Source organism: Anastrepha obliqua, chromosome 3 (genome assembly GCF_027943255.1).
Source record: "Anastrepha obliqua isolate idAnaObli1 chromosome 3, idAnaObli1_1.0, whole genome shotgun sequence".
NCBI classification, from domain to species: domain Eukaryota; kingdom Metazoa; phylum Arthropoda; class Insecta; order Diptera; family Tephritidae; genus Anastrepha; species Anastrepha obliqua.
Window position 1 is genome coordinate 74,139,637 of NC_072894.1, and position 15,878 is coordinate 74,155,514.

General features: G+C 38.7%; 1 pseudogene; it reads right to left on the minus strand.

The window, feature by feature from the left end:
• Window positions 1–14,507: 14,507 nt before the first annotated feature.
• LOC129242072 (uncharacterized) lies at window positions 14,508–15,138 on the minus strand (annotated as a pseudogene).
• Window positions 15,139–15,878: the final 740 nt, after the last annotated feature.

Genomic DNA, 15,878 nt, shown 5'->3' on the forward strand with positions numbered 1-15,878 from the left:
GAAAAAAGATGAAGAAAATCGCCATAAAATTGTTTCTCAGCATCTCGCCGCCATCGAGCCACACGCGGTCATAAACAGCGCTTTTTTACCGAATCGTCCCGCGTGGGGTCAATTCGGATCTTCAACCAAAAAAGAGCATGATTTGTGTTTGGTGGGACTGGGAGGGCATGGTGCACTCGGAAATGCTCGAAAATAGTGCCATGATTAACAAGGAGCTTTACATTGCCCAGCTACACCACGTGAATGAGGCTATGCGACTGAAAAGGCTTCATCCACATGATCACTCCTTTTACGACAACGCCACGCCCCATGTTGCAGACATCGTCAAAGCAGCACTCTAAGAGCTTGAACCAATCTAATTGCTGAAAATGTTGATGACAGTTTTTTGAAATTTGCTAAGTTTTTCTGTGGGTTTTGTGCAAAGTTGAATCTTGATTTGTAACGGTTTTGTTATACAATGAACTTTGAAAATTATTAAAAAACCTTTAGCATGAAAATATTCTAAAAAGAAGAATTGACTTAATTATGTGAGCTCAAGTGTATGTGCTACACTTTTGCCATGAACGCGATTTTTATTTGCCGATAAGTTTATGGTTTTCTGGCTACTGAAAGTTTGAATGACATATAGTGTATCCAACATAAAAAATACACTTTTATTTTCTGTCTACTTTCCAACTGTGATCAAAAGTGACGTGCCAATGTGATTCAAATTTTATATTCTGATTTTGGACGTCATTGATGCGCCATGCGTCAGTGAATGGTGAATGGCGAATGGTGAATGGCTGGTATAAATAGACATATGTTGGTAGCACTGGAAAAGAATTGCCAAAAATTACATTTGCTTGGAAGCACTTCACGAATGTTAGCAAGATCGCGTTCACACAGGGAAATATTAGTGGCTACTTGTGATGCTTGTGCTTTAGGGTTCTCGTTCTTTTTAATGCCTGACTGTAGACCAAAAATTAAATGGCAAGCAACTTCGCAAAGAAAAGAGAACTCCCAAAGTTCAAGCAATACAAATTTGATTTGTATGAATGCGGCCTAATGAAACTTGCCTAATATCAGAATAGAGATTTGCCAGCAAAATCGTGAGTTAATTCAGTATTATGTGTATGCAGTATGATGTGTACCTTCACACGAATAATTCTTAATTGACAGTATAATTCTTCGCTCCTTGCGAAATTCATCAACAAAGGATTAATATACATTTTCCATGAGGGTCACAATGGAATTGTGTTCAAAATAGATTTGTTGCTGTCGCATAAAATGATAAATATGTATTTGATATAAACCAGAGCATTCTAGCTGTACTAAATAATGCCATCATTGTACTGCTTAAGTAATGGAATTCCTTTCACTACACTTTTTGCATGAAATCTGAGATATTGCAAAAAAGAAAAAAAGCTAATTTTTCCAGGTTTACACCAATTTAAGTGAATGCAATCGACAGCAGGACGTAATGAATTCCAATTTCTTTGCAGCAGCACTGAAGCCCTTTGAAAGAATTGGCAGCATTTGCGTTACTACTAAATCTGAAATATTGACCCCTGGACAAGCTCAGCCTTTTATTGGAAAACTTCAACATCTATAAATACTGGCTGGGCAACTGTCATATATTCAGCACATACAGTCTGGCAAAAAAGTTTTGGCACAGTGACTTTTTTAACGGTATTCGCAACTTTTTCATGCCAAATTTTTTTTTTATTAATTTTGTATCAAAACATGCCTTTTGGTGTATTAAATAAATAAAACGAGACTTTGAATTAGCTTTTTTCAAAATTCAAAAAAATGCATGCAATTTGCGTCAGAATTTGGAACTTTTTACAATAATTTTTTTTGTTCTGGTGTGCAATTGTATAGCAATGCAAGAGAGTGCAATATTTTGTATTTTTTTGTGACCGTCAATACATTCTTCTTCCAAAATTTAAACTCTGATTAAATTGTTTGAATTTTTTAGGGTGCTAGTCGTAGTCGAATGGGTGCATGACTACTATTTGTTTCTCTCCGGTTTTAAGCCCGTAATAGGCATGAAACATAAACAGAAAAATGTTTTTTCTACCAGCGGTCGGTCTTTAGTAGACAAGGCAGACATCAGTGAGTATATATCTGCCATAAGAAAACTGACATTCGGAAACGGCATAATACTGTAGGTCCCTCTATGTGTGGAACAACGTCAAGATAAACACCAGAAATTAAAGATGAGCTCAGCCAAATATATAACAAAAGATGAACGCACCAACAATGTATTTAGAGAAAGTTCAAATCTTTAAAATATGTTGTTTTTGTTGCAGTATAGCATGTTTATACAGAATTAACGAACGAAAAAATTGCATTGAAAAACGTTGACAATATAAAAAACTCTGTATCAAAACTTTTCTGACTCACTGCATGCGTTTAACTTATTTACGCTTTGTATTCGACTGCACTCACTTTTCTCTTATATGTATATGCCCAGGGAAGTGTATATACACCGGTGGGCACAATAATAGCACAGCGACAAAGTTGCAAAGTTTTGACTATTTATTTAATTTTTCACAAAAAATGTGTACTACAACAGAAACTATCAAAATTGAAGTTTCAAGCCTTGTAAGAATTTCAATATATACTCCAAAGTTTCGTAGAAATTTTAAATTTTTATCAGAATTTTTTGGAAACGTTCAGGTATGTAGTTTAGTAGCCCATTAAATTTTGGTTTCCAGCTTTAAAAGGAGTTGGTCATATGCCGCGATGTGGGAATTTGGTATCCCCGCAAAACTAATACGGCTATGCAAAATGACGTTGCTCAATACCAGCAGCGCCGTCAGAATGGTGAAGGACCTCTCCGAGCCGTTTGACACCAAACGAGCTTTCAGACAGGGTGACTCGCTGTCGTTTGACTTCTTTCACCTTTTGTTGGAGAGGATCGTGCGAACCGCAAAACTTATCGGTATTAATATCATCGTCCTTAACAACAGCCCTGTTAGTTCTGTCATTTCCAAACTGTATTGAGAAGCAAAGCGAATGGATCTGGTGGTGAGCGAGGACAAAACAAAATATCTCCAATATCTCCTGTCATCAAACAAACAGCGCCGCATTCCCAGTTGACAATTTGATTTCGGGGTTGTAAAAGACGTCGTTTATGCAGATACCAGCATTAAGACCGATAATAATGTCAGCCTTAAAACTCAACAAAGGATGCCTCTTGGCAACAAGTGCTACTTTGGACAAAGTAGACAATTGAGTAGTAAATGCGGCTTTCGACGAATAAAACTAACACTATAAGACTCTCATAATGCCCGTTCTAACGTGTGGCGCAGAAGCTTAAACGATGACAATGTCCGATAAGGAGTCCTTGGAGGGTTTGAGAGAAAGATCCTTCGGACGATTTTTGGATCTTTGTACGATGGCGACGGCGAGATATAGACATAGCGCAGCGAATAAAAATCCAGCGGCTTCGTCGGCTGGGTCATGTCGTCCGAACGGATACAAACGCTCCGGCTTTGAAAGTATTCGATGCGGTACCACCTGTAGTAGCAGAGGAAAAGGAAGGCCTCCTCTACGTTGGAAAGTAGGTGGAGAAGAACTTGGTTTCACTTGGTGTGATACTGATACAATGTGAAATTATTTTTTTTAATTTATACGAGCTTGAAAGTTTGAGTTATATGGTTTGTGTTTTACGAGTAATTATCTGTGCTAATTTTTAAAATATTTATCTATGCTTATTTTTAAAAGAAAAATGTCGCCCTGCTATTATTGTGAACACAGGTGTACATACATATATGTACATATGTATGCACTAATTCGCACGAAGAGGTTTATTGAATATTCTGCTAAATTAGAATTGATAAAGCCGAACTGAAACTACGTTGGTTTGAAATAATAGGGCCGCCACAATGGGTCCGTTGCGGAACCGAATTTGACTGACAGGAAAATAACTTATGCGTATTTGAGTCGAAGGCGCCACATACGTACCGTACGCCACAAAAACTGGCAACTTACTGCTTTTGCCGTATGGCAAGTGTGGCGAAAATGACAATTGTTTAAAGGAGAACAATTATACAGGGTGCGCCATCATTTATATTATGTCGGTATGAAATCATTGAAAAACTTTGAAAAAAAAAACAACTGATTTGTATAGAGAAGTATTTTTCTTTGGATTGGTTATTTACAATTTATTACAACTAGTTTTTGAATACAATATCAATCAAGCTGCCACCTTTATTAGCAATCACAAACTGCAATATTTTTTCTGCGTTTCTCATCACCTTGTCAAGAATTTCGGGTTTTATAGCGTCAATTTCGGATCGAATGTTTGCCTTAAGCTGGTCAACAGTCTGCGGCTTGTTGGCGTGAACCTTTCTTTGCATATAACCCCACAAAAAGAATTTCGGGGGGTTAAATCAGGTGATCTGACGATGTCGTTTTTTTTTACACTAAACGTCCCGGGAATTTTTGTTGCAGGAATTCAATTGTTGCATTCGCAGTGTGGCATGGCGCACCATCTTGTTGAAACCAGTAACCGTCTACACCTTTCTCAGGCATTTGCGGGCAGACATAATGAGCCAGCATCCATCGATATCGGTTTCCATCGCCCGTTTCGTTTTCTCGGTAAAAATATGGCCCAATGATGGCTTTGTCGCAAATGCCGGCCAAAACAGTTACTTTTCGGTCATGCAATGGCGCTTCATGGATCTCGTGTGGATTCTCAGTTCCCCAAATGCAGTAATTTTGTGTATTCAATCTGCCAGAGGGATTAAAATGTGCTTCGTCAGTCATTAATATTTAATTCCAAAAATTGGGTTCAGTGTGAACCATTCGAGCGACTGTTTGGCCGTATTCCAAGCGACGTGAATGGTCTGTCGGCAATATTCTTTGTGTCAATTGCACTTTATACGGAAACAATACATCCTTTGAAATGCGCCCCATTGTGGTTTCACTGCGACGACGATACGACACTGTTGGCTCCTGGACAACGCTCTCCCTCACTGCTTCAACCAGTTCATTGGAACGTATTGGTCGTTCACGAACTGCATGTTGATGATCTCCTACTCTCCCATGCTCAAAAAAATTTGACACCAAACGACGAATAGTATTGTCAGACGGTGCCTGTTTGCCGCGATACTTTTTGCGACAAGCGCGTTGTGTTAGAACAATAGAACGACTATTTTCGTTGTATACCGTCACTATTTTCGCGCGTTGTTTGGGTGTAAAACGATCCATGGTTGAAATTGTACTGAATTGACGTATCGAAAACATGTATGTTGAAGTCTGTATATATCAAATTAAATATAGAAAATAAATGGGATTTAAATTAATTGAATCTATTGTATTTATGTGCGTCCCGATCTCGAAGTTATGGACGCACCCCTGTCTACGGCAACCTCAATTCTATTAAAACAATTTTCAGTATAATTAATTTTATAATATAATTCAACAAAAACCTGTTTACAAAAAATAAATAATTTTCGCATACACTTCTGTTAGGTGTTTGGCCAAGCTCCTCCTTGTGGTGGTATGTGGTGTGTGTCTTGATGTTTTTCCACAAATTGAGCCGATTCCGAAAGGCAAATGGTTTTATGTTAGGAGCTTTTATACTCGCAGAAATGCACTTGGAGGTTTGTCATTGCCTGTCGAGAGGCGACCGCTATTAGAATGTTTCAATCACCTACCTACGACCGTACCTACCCACGTACGAAACGATTTGGCGACGGCGACCGGTTATTTATATGCGGTAATACTTTAATTGTAGCACTACGGCACGTTTTACACGTCACATCAGTCGAATGCATTGAAGTAACGAATGCAACGGACCCATTGTGACAGTCGTATAAGTTCATTTCATTTAAGAATGCATAGAAGCGCTAGGGTGTTGGCAGGTAAGCAGAACCTTGCCCAGCATTGTTTGCAAATATTGCATTGCAGTTTGCATACAAATAAACACACTATGTGTGCATATTTGTATAAGTTTAAAGTGTCAGTAGGCATTTACAAACGATCAAATTTTCTCATGCTACTGCAGTAAAACGAAAGAGTTTCGAAAAAGTGCTGAAGGCCTGAGATCTCGCAATTTCGCTACATATAGTATTATCTTGAATTAAATATTTACTTTTATATGGCGATGGCCACACTAAGTGGTAATGGCCAACCACAGCACAGTTTTCGAATGCATTCTAAATTGATTCCGCTACGTACAACAACAACAATTCTGTAGAACGAAAACAATGAAACCTTTGCCTCAACACCCATAGAGTATATCTAGATCTGATCTAGAACACATTTCGTAGACACAAAATTTCAGCGATGTGCCTGCTTACTAAATGGGCTCGATATCACTGTTGGGTGCAGTAACTTATAGATTGCTTCGTGTGATCCTTTATTCCAAAAAAAATGGACTACGTGTTTTACACAAGTTGGCGTCATCATCATCATTTGGCGTTACAAGCCGAGGTGGGAATTTTAGCCTCGCTTACGATATTCTTTCAGGCTTCTCTGTCTCTTGCCAAATATTTCCAGTTGGTTACTTCGTGCGTTCGTAGGTCTTCTTCTATGTAGTTTATTAGTCGCCTTCGCGGGTGACTTTTATTTCTCTTTGTCGTAAGTTCGTGTTGCATTATTAGTTTTATTCCATTCTTAGAAAATGTTCATTTAAACCTTAGCCTTTGCGCTTAGCTGATGAATTTGACAATGTCCATCCACGCCGTGCATGAATTAGTCAACTGCTTGTCATAAAGCATAATAATGAAATGGCTGTAAAAATCTATACAAATTCCATTGCCGTGAAATATGCACGAAATTTCATATGTATCTCACGGCAGAGGAGTACTCAGCTCACGCCATGAAAACAACGGGCAGCATGCCAGCAACAGTTTTTCACACCTATTTAAAATGCTCGCCATTTTAACTTGAGCAAGAACAGTTAGTTCGTTTGCAAGTGAAGGGCCTGAGTTTGAATACTCCTAAGAACTGGCATATTTAGGGGGTCTTCTACCGTCACGGTTTGAAAAAATCGATTTTTTTTTTTTTAGATTTTTTAAAAGCTACTAATGTTAAGAGTATGCTATAAAGAGGGTTTTATGAAAAACATGTTCCTTCATGAGCATTTCGGGGAGAATACATGCATGCGCGTGGCATTTTCGAGCGTTTCTTTATCTTTAAACCCCTTTTCCCGAAAGTTGACTTTTTTCAACTTTCTGGTCACACATCTACTATAAATATTTGTCGAATTCATTCCATCTTTTTTCCAGTTATTCAGTGAACATCTCGCTATGTTTTCCCAGACCACTTTTTTCAATTTTTGATTAGTTTAATTTTGCGGGCCTCTAAAGTGTAAAAAAAAGAGGAAATTTTCAAACTTTTTTTTTAAAATCACGCATTTTTTACAAATTTCAAAATATTTAAAATCGCCACTGGGAAAACATAGCCAACGCTACACTTTATGATAAAAAAAAAAAATTTTTGATTTCAGATAAGTAAAATGGTCGATCGCGTGCCACAAAGTCGCCTAGGACATTTTTACAAGGGCAACCTCGAGGACGGTTCAAGGACACAGGGCCAAAGAATTCGATTTGAAAAATATATTTTTAAATAGTGCAAACTTGTGCAAATTAAATAAAAAAAATCTGATTTCATTATCTCAAGTGGTTGCTTTGTAATTAATTCCCAAAAATAGGCCCGAGATTAAGGCGCGACGGTAGAAGACCCCCTTAAAGTGAAACTTCTTCGCAAAAAGTGTAAGTAAATCTTTATATTATATTTTCTAGTTAGGCGACTGAAATCTAGGGAGAGTAAACTTTACACAAATCCCCAATTAAACAAAGAAGAAGTAGTAGCCTTCAAAGAGAGCGAGCCAAAGGGCTGCCACTCAAGACTCCAACGACGGGGCCTCAGAGCCAGAAATGCCAAACAGCTTAGATGTGACCTCAACAGCTGAAACACCTAAATAGTACATTATCGGCACAGATACAGCCGAACAACCTAAACCACTGAGCGGGGCAGGCAAAAAGAGGCTCAGTTACCTCCTTTAAAAGGAGCAGCAGAGAGGAGGCATATGCCAAAGCTCTGCTCCCCATGCCCGCAAGGAAGACAAATGACATTAAGTCAGGTCCAAAGCGGCAGAGGTTGTCGGAACAGACACTTCGAAGAAGCGGGCTGCAGACGATTAAACGTCTACATCCAAGGCCACAGCAATAACAGCAAAAGCAGCTGCAAAACAAGCAGCAAACAGCGCCACCACATCCATCCAAGAGTCAACATGGCAGTGCTCTCAAGGGACTACCCCAATACGCCCCTAACAACAGAGAAAATGAACTCCACCCACAACTTTATTCTTGGGAAAATACTGGTGGAGAAAGAGCAGACTATAAAACCGCCATATTTTGTTGCTGTCCACAAAGCAGGGTACATGGTCTTGCATTGTAAGGATAGCGCTTTCACGGACTGGTTAAAAGCGCCTATCACAGACGCAATACTATGTTAGGGTGCTTCACTGTGGAACACAGAGGAATCAAAGATACCTAACCCACGGATTGGAAACCCCGAAGATACTGGGCTTTTTGCAGGGAAAAAATAAATACACTAAGAAGCGTTGAAAGAGGCCCAAAAGTAACACTGGTTCTAGCAGTAGACTAGAAATCAGCAGCCAGCTTGATGGCGTACAAAGAAAGGGTAAACTACCGTTTCAGTCAAGTGACCCTCAAGCTGAAGCCTGCACCCGTTAATGCTGATGCATTGGCGGACAAAATGGAAGCTGTGGTGTTAGATGCAGAGGGCGAAAGCACTCCATCCAAACCTAACCCGATAGAAGTGTATCCAGACTTGAGTGTATCCAAGCAAATCTCCATCACGCTAAGGCCGCATCGGCCGAGCTTAGCATGAGATTTGTCAGCGGACACTTCAACTTAGGGCTTATACAGTTTAAACAGATTCCATATCAATGACCTCACAATACAAAAGACAAAGGTAATTTATGACGTGTGCGTAGTCAATCCAAGGGTTGCGCTTATTATAGACACCAACATTAAACATTTGCCATTTAATGAGTTTATGAATGGCGACACGGCAACAGTACTAGTCGAAGCGGACTTTGATGGAAAGAAGCAAGAAGTCGTTATTACCTCAGCCTATTTCCCAGGGGACGCCGACGTAGTACTAGATATTAATCATTGGGGGTGACGCAAATGCATACAACTCAATCTGAGGGAATACAGACACAATTAAAAGAGGTAAGTTACTTCTAGAGCACTTAATACAAACAAATCTAGGTATTGTAAACAAACGCAAACGACAAGAGGTTCTTGACTTGACACTCACAACTAACCACTCACTTGATATGATCAACAACTGGAGTGTCTCCGATGAGGACTCAAAATCTGATCATAAACATATTATTTTTAAAATCAAAGGATCAGTTAAGAGCGTAATGCTATACAGAAGTGCCAAGGCTACCAACTGGAGCAAATACTCAAATCCAAATTATCCACAAACATGCTTCCTATAAAATTGACAGAGGAATTGGATGCATCAGTTGTAAACCTGACTAACTCCATCCTATCCACATATTATGAAAGTAGTCCACTCAAGACAAAAACCTCAACAAAGAGAGTTCCTTGGTGGAACAAATTTGCGTTAACTAATATAGAAAGATAAAAATTCAACGATGCAGAGATATATCAAATATGGGATGAATATAGGAAAGCCCTAAAAAGGAACTGAGGAAATCAAAAAGGAACTCATGGAGAAAGTTCTTTGAGGAACTAAACGATGTCCCAGCCATGGCAAGAATACAAAAATCACTGAACAAAGGGGTGACAAATTCAATTGGCACATTAAAGGCACCGGATGGTACTATTACAAGCTGTTTCGACGGAACACTAGAGTTTCTTCTCAGAGCTCACTCTCCTGACTATAGGCTTAACGAAACCTGTGACACTGATCAAGGAGTGCCAGCGCACACTCTGTTGAGGTCAAAAAATCCTACTACCTACAAAATGGTAAACTACGAAAGGGTAGAGTGGGCAATCAACTCGTTCAAACTGAAACAAAATCACCCGGGCTAGTTGGTATTTTTCCAGCCCTGCTCTCCGAGGACACCGTAAAATTAACACAAATTCTGGTACAAATATTCAGATCAAGTTTTAGTTTGGGTTATGTCCCTAAGATTTGGCGGGACATCAAGGTATTATTTCTACAAAAAAAGGGAATGAGCTTCCTGAATATCTCAAATCCTGTAGATAAATCAGTCTTATGTCTTTCGTGTTGAAAACCATCGAAAAGCTACTGGACTGTTACTTAGAGAATACCACCTTCAACAAATAAGTTGTCGAAGACAAAAAATGGTTTTGAAAATTCTGTTCAGTATGTTCTGGCAAACTACTTTGAAAATAAGAAGGAACAAATTATTTCCAAAACTAGTATTTAATAAAAATGTTCACATTACTTAATGTTGAGTGAAACGGCTAACTTCTGGTTCGGTGACTTTGATAAGATTGACGATGCATATCAATAAAGGCCATGCTCCGTCCCAAGCATCATAACTTTTTAAATTTGAAGATCAAATCAAGACTAGCGTCATTGGTAAACATTTTAGTTAGACAGTTTGCACATTTAGTTTGTCATATCAATCACTTTGTTGGAAAGATATTTCTGTATCCAAATGATATCAAGGTCATGTACGCGTCGGGGAATTTAAAACCTCGAGTCTAGGTCTCATCGGGGTATGTTTGATTGCTAGCCTATGCTGTTTAACCAGCTATGCCAGATGACTTCAAGCCATGATTTTGCATATTATAAGTAACAGTAGAAGTAAGGTAAGAGGAAGTGCTGAAAAAGTGGTACAAAATTGGACCGACGGTGGCGCAACGACGTAGTCATTTGTCCAAAACCAACTACAAACACTAAAGCCCACAAAACTTGCCAACATATGAAATTGTTTTAACTGTTCCTTTAATTTTATATATGTATGTATTATATTTAGTTGGAAAATAAGTCGTTTCCAAAAATACACCCGTTATGTCAATTCTGTCACTTCTCTATTTGCTTCTCATTTTTCCTCCATTACTCACACAACAAAATTAAACTACTACATTGAGAACAGTAATGAAATTGAATATCTATTCTATGAAATATTCTAACTGTTCCTTTAATTTTATATATGTATGTATTATATTTAGTTGGAAAATAAGTCGTTTCCAAAAATACACCCGTTATGTCAATTCTGTCACTTCTCTATTTGCTTCTCATTTTTCCTCCATTACTCACACAACAAAATTAAACTACTACATTGAGAACAGTAATGAAATTGAATATCTATTCTATGAAATATTCTAAGCATTTCATATTTGAATATAATTCGAATTACCAAAGCCCATGGTAGTAATAGGACTAACAATGGTACAGTACATGCACTTATGTACATACATAAATTGAGGCGGTTTGTAAGGACACACAGCTCCCATATGTCGGCTCGAGTTGATGCTTTTACTATAATTTAATGACCTGCTTGTACTTGATTTTGAGTAAAATGTTAGCCACTAATTAAGTAGCTTAATTTGCAATACCAGGTCAGGAGCTCTTGCTGCTAGTTGCCTTATTTTTGTAATATAATAAAATCATATCTAATTAAAATAAAAAAATATATCGATAATTTGCAATACATGGTTGGGACCCAAGATAGAAATTCACAAATTGAAAAGTGGAAATGCAAAAGGTATTTACATACTCGTAAGCTTCTTCCATGACTGACCACATAAATGAGAAAATTATAGGCTCTCAATTTGAAATTTCTCCCTCGTAAACAACATCGTATTCATCCTTTTGAATAGTTGCATTTAAGTTATTTATGCTGAGTAAAATCTATGACCCCGCTCAAGAAGATTGTATAGTAAAGAAGATATTGAAAAAGGTCTAAAAATCTTCTTCTTGGCCATACTCGTATTATACGTATTGACGACAATGTTCGAGCACTGCAAGGGTACCGGAACTAAGTTCAAAAGGATCTCGCAGTATTTGGCAACTTGGTAAAGGATAGTTGAGGGTTTTATTCTCAGTTTAAGACAAGTGGTTTTAGGGCCACATACGAAGAAATATAAGACTATTTCATGGTGATTAAGCTATTTACAGTCCTATTCATAGCTGATATTACAATTAAATATTATATATATTAAATGTTGTAATTTTTCTTTTAATAATTTTTTGGGATTTCAGTATTGGAAAGCTCTCTCCGGAAAAAGGTTGCTGAAGCTTGTGAACGGTTGATTTAAAGAGGAAATAATAATTTTATGTAGAGAATATGTTATTGATCAGTTATCAGTTAATACCTAATGAATAAATATTATGCATTTGTGTAAAGTTTTCTGAAAACTTTTATTTAGCCAGCTATTTGAGAAATATTTTATTTACTCATTAAGAATAAGTTATAAGTAAAATATACAAATAACATGTAAAAACAATGTGGGATATATTTCGTATTAAAGTGCTTCGTTCGTCAGTGAAATAATAATGGGATAGTCACTTTATTTTTAAGGGGAACCGCTTGCTCAGACTTTCATCTATTTCTAATTTCGTGAACCCGGAATTGAAAAACTGAAAATATTTAAACATACCGTTAAAATAAACCGCCTAAAATTTAAGATTAACTAAACAGTGATAGCTGCGCATGTCACAGAGAATGTGAAGATCCCGATACTCCAATCGTCGGCGACGGAATTGGCGTTCCGCTACCCGACCATGACGAGGTGAGAAAAGCGATAATGCGACTAAAGAACAACAAAGCCGCGGGCGCCGATGGACTGCCGGCTGAGCTATTCAAATATGGCGGCGAGGAGCTGGTAAGGTGCATGCATCAGTTTCTATGCAAAATATGGTCGGATGAAAGCATGCCTGCCGATTGGAATTTAAGTGTGCTCTGCCCAATCCATAAGAAGGGTGTCCTGCAATCTGTGCCAATTACCGCCGGATTAGTCTTGTAAATATCGCCTATAAGATTCTAGCGAGCGTTTTGTGTGAAAGGCTGAAGCCCACCGTCAACCAACTGATTGGACCTTATCAGTGTGGCTTTAGACCTGGAAAGTCTACTATCGAGGAAATATACACAATACGCCAAATCTTGGAAAAGACCCATCTTTTCCACACCATCTTTTCGTCGATTTCAAAGCTGCATTCGACAGTACGAAACGATTTACTTGTATGCCAAGATGTCTGAATTTGGTATCTCCGCAAAACTAATACGGCTATGCAAGATGACGTTGCTCAACACCAGCAGCGCCGTCAGAATTGAGAAGAACCTCTCCGAGCCGTTTGATACCAAACGAGGTTTCAGACAGGGTGACTTGCTGTCGTGTGACTTCTTTAACCTGATGTTGGAGAGCATTGTACGAGCCGCAGAACTTAATCGCTCAGTCACAATATTTTATAAGAGCGTACAATTGCTGGCATATGCTGATGATATTGACATCATCAGCCTTAACAACCGCGCTGTTAGTTCTGCCTTCTTCAAACTGGATAAAGAGGCAAAGCGAATGGGTCTGGTGGTGAACGAGGACAAAACGAAGTACCTCCTGCCTTCAAACAAACAGTCGGTGCACTAGCGTATCGGCACCCACGTCACGGTTGGCAGTTATAATTTCGAGGTTGCAAAAGACTTCGTTTATTTAGGAAACAGCATTAACACCGATAACAATGTCAGCCTTGAAATCCAACGAATAATCTCTCTTGCCAACAAGTGCTACTTTGGACTAAGTAGGCAACTGAACAGTAAAGTCCTCTCTCGACGAACAAAACCTACACTCTATAAGTCTCTCAACATGCCCGTCCTAACATATGGCGGAGAAGCTTGGACGATGACAACATCCGATGAAACGATGCTTGGATTGTTCGAGAGAAAGATTCTGCGTAAGATTTTTGGACCTTTGCACGTTGGAAACGGCGAATATCGTAGACGATGGAACGAATAAAGATCCAGCGGCTACGTTGGCTGGGTCATGTCGTCCGAATGGATACTAACGCTCCGGCTTTGAAAGTATTCGATGCGGTACCAGCTGGTGGTAGCAGAGGAAGAGGGAGGCCTCCTTAGCGTTGGAAAGACGAGGTGGAGAAGGACTTGGCTTCACTTGGTGTGTCCAATTGGCGTCGGTTAGCACGAGAAAGAAACGACTGGCTCGCTTTGTTAAACTCGGCCAAAATCGCGTAAGCGGTTATCGCCCCAATTAAGAAGAATCTCCCGGAATAACTGCAAACATTTAAACGGACCATGAAAATAAACCATCTAAAATTTAAAATAAACAAATTTTAAAATCAGATTTTTTGGAGTTTCAAAACCGTAAGCGAAACCTTATGCGAATCAATATGAATAAACTGCAAATAAATCGCAAATGTAGTATTAGAATCTTCTTTTATTGAATACTAGCAAACCCGGCGAACTCCGTTTCGCTACCAGATGGCTTCGTTTTTGGTAACATTTCATTTGGGGATTCAAAGATGAAGAAAAATTATTTTTTTTGTTTTATATAATATTTGAAAAGGAAAAATTTCATTTATGATGATGGGAGAATTGTCAATCGTCCAATATTCTGAACATTACCATCTGAATGAATAGCATCACGCAAGTGTAATACATAGTCCTCAGATCGTAGCTTTGCCTGATTGAATCGGAGGAACGCTAAACGTTCGGTCTCGACTTTGACATACATGTCGACAGCAATTTGCTGGAATAGCCGACGGCACTTCAGAATGACATTCTTCTCATGTGTACGAATGATCATACGATACGCATAGTAATTCATTGCGCTTAGATTTTTGTTCGTTGATACGCCTGAAAATGCAAAATTAAATGGATTGTTAATGGAAACCAATAATAGCAATAATTAGTGTGTGAATATTGTGCCTATAATTGGATCGACCATCTTCAACGTGAAGTCGTATCCGTCTTGCCCTTGCCAATAAATGATTGGGTATTGTAACGCATCGTACAAACGATGTGTATCGTTTACTTGATGTATGATATTGCTTCTTGGCTGAACAACAATGGCTCGTGATGTATGGTAGTTGGATCGCCACCAATAATTGCAGCAACATCATCAACGATGGGTGCATTGAATATGTGCGAAGATTCACCTGTGGGGTACGATCCGCTCTTATGACAAATTTGTGCGTATCCGATGGCATTCGTTCCAATGCTGTTTTGAACATATTAACCACAGCGTTATTAGCGTGAAAAAATGCTTGCAACTGCTCAATAATTCGTCTCTTTAACTGTTGTGTTCCCTGTATATTGCACCGCACATTCAGCTGATCCACCATCGACGAAATGCAGAAATTGATGCGGTTCACCTGGTGTTGGCACCATTGAACCATGCAAATGATATACATATTTGTCCTTGTTTCTGTGATGGCAAACAATTAAGATAGAATAATTTATTTATTTATTTTTGAAGAATACGGTGTGACTTCTGATCGTGTTATGGTGTAGTGTGTGGTGTATGTGTAGTTTGTATGTGTTGCAATTGATTGTGTTGGTGTGATTGATTGGTGTGAGTGATTGGTTGTGTGTGTTGTATCTTTTACCTTGCAAGTCGGCATGAAGCCGCCTTCTCGAATGATATTAGCTCCAAAGTCATGCGAAAGCAGTTATTGTATTCAGGATGCGTTGAAGAAAATGGTTGGAATCGGGATCAGTTCCATCGAACAATGGTTTCAGGGGTTGTGGTGGTGTAAGTAATGGATCCAGTTTGACTTTTACACTTGCGCAGCACAATCCAGCCGTTTCTCTTTTGAACTTTAACGCATTGCAATATCGACATACAGTCGTCATTGGTCCAATATCTAAATTTTCATCATCACTGTAGTTCGCAGTGGGATCATATTGGAATGCCAAGCGATTGTATGATGGCAATGATCTTCATGTG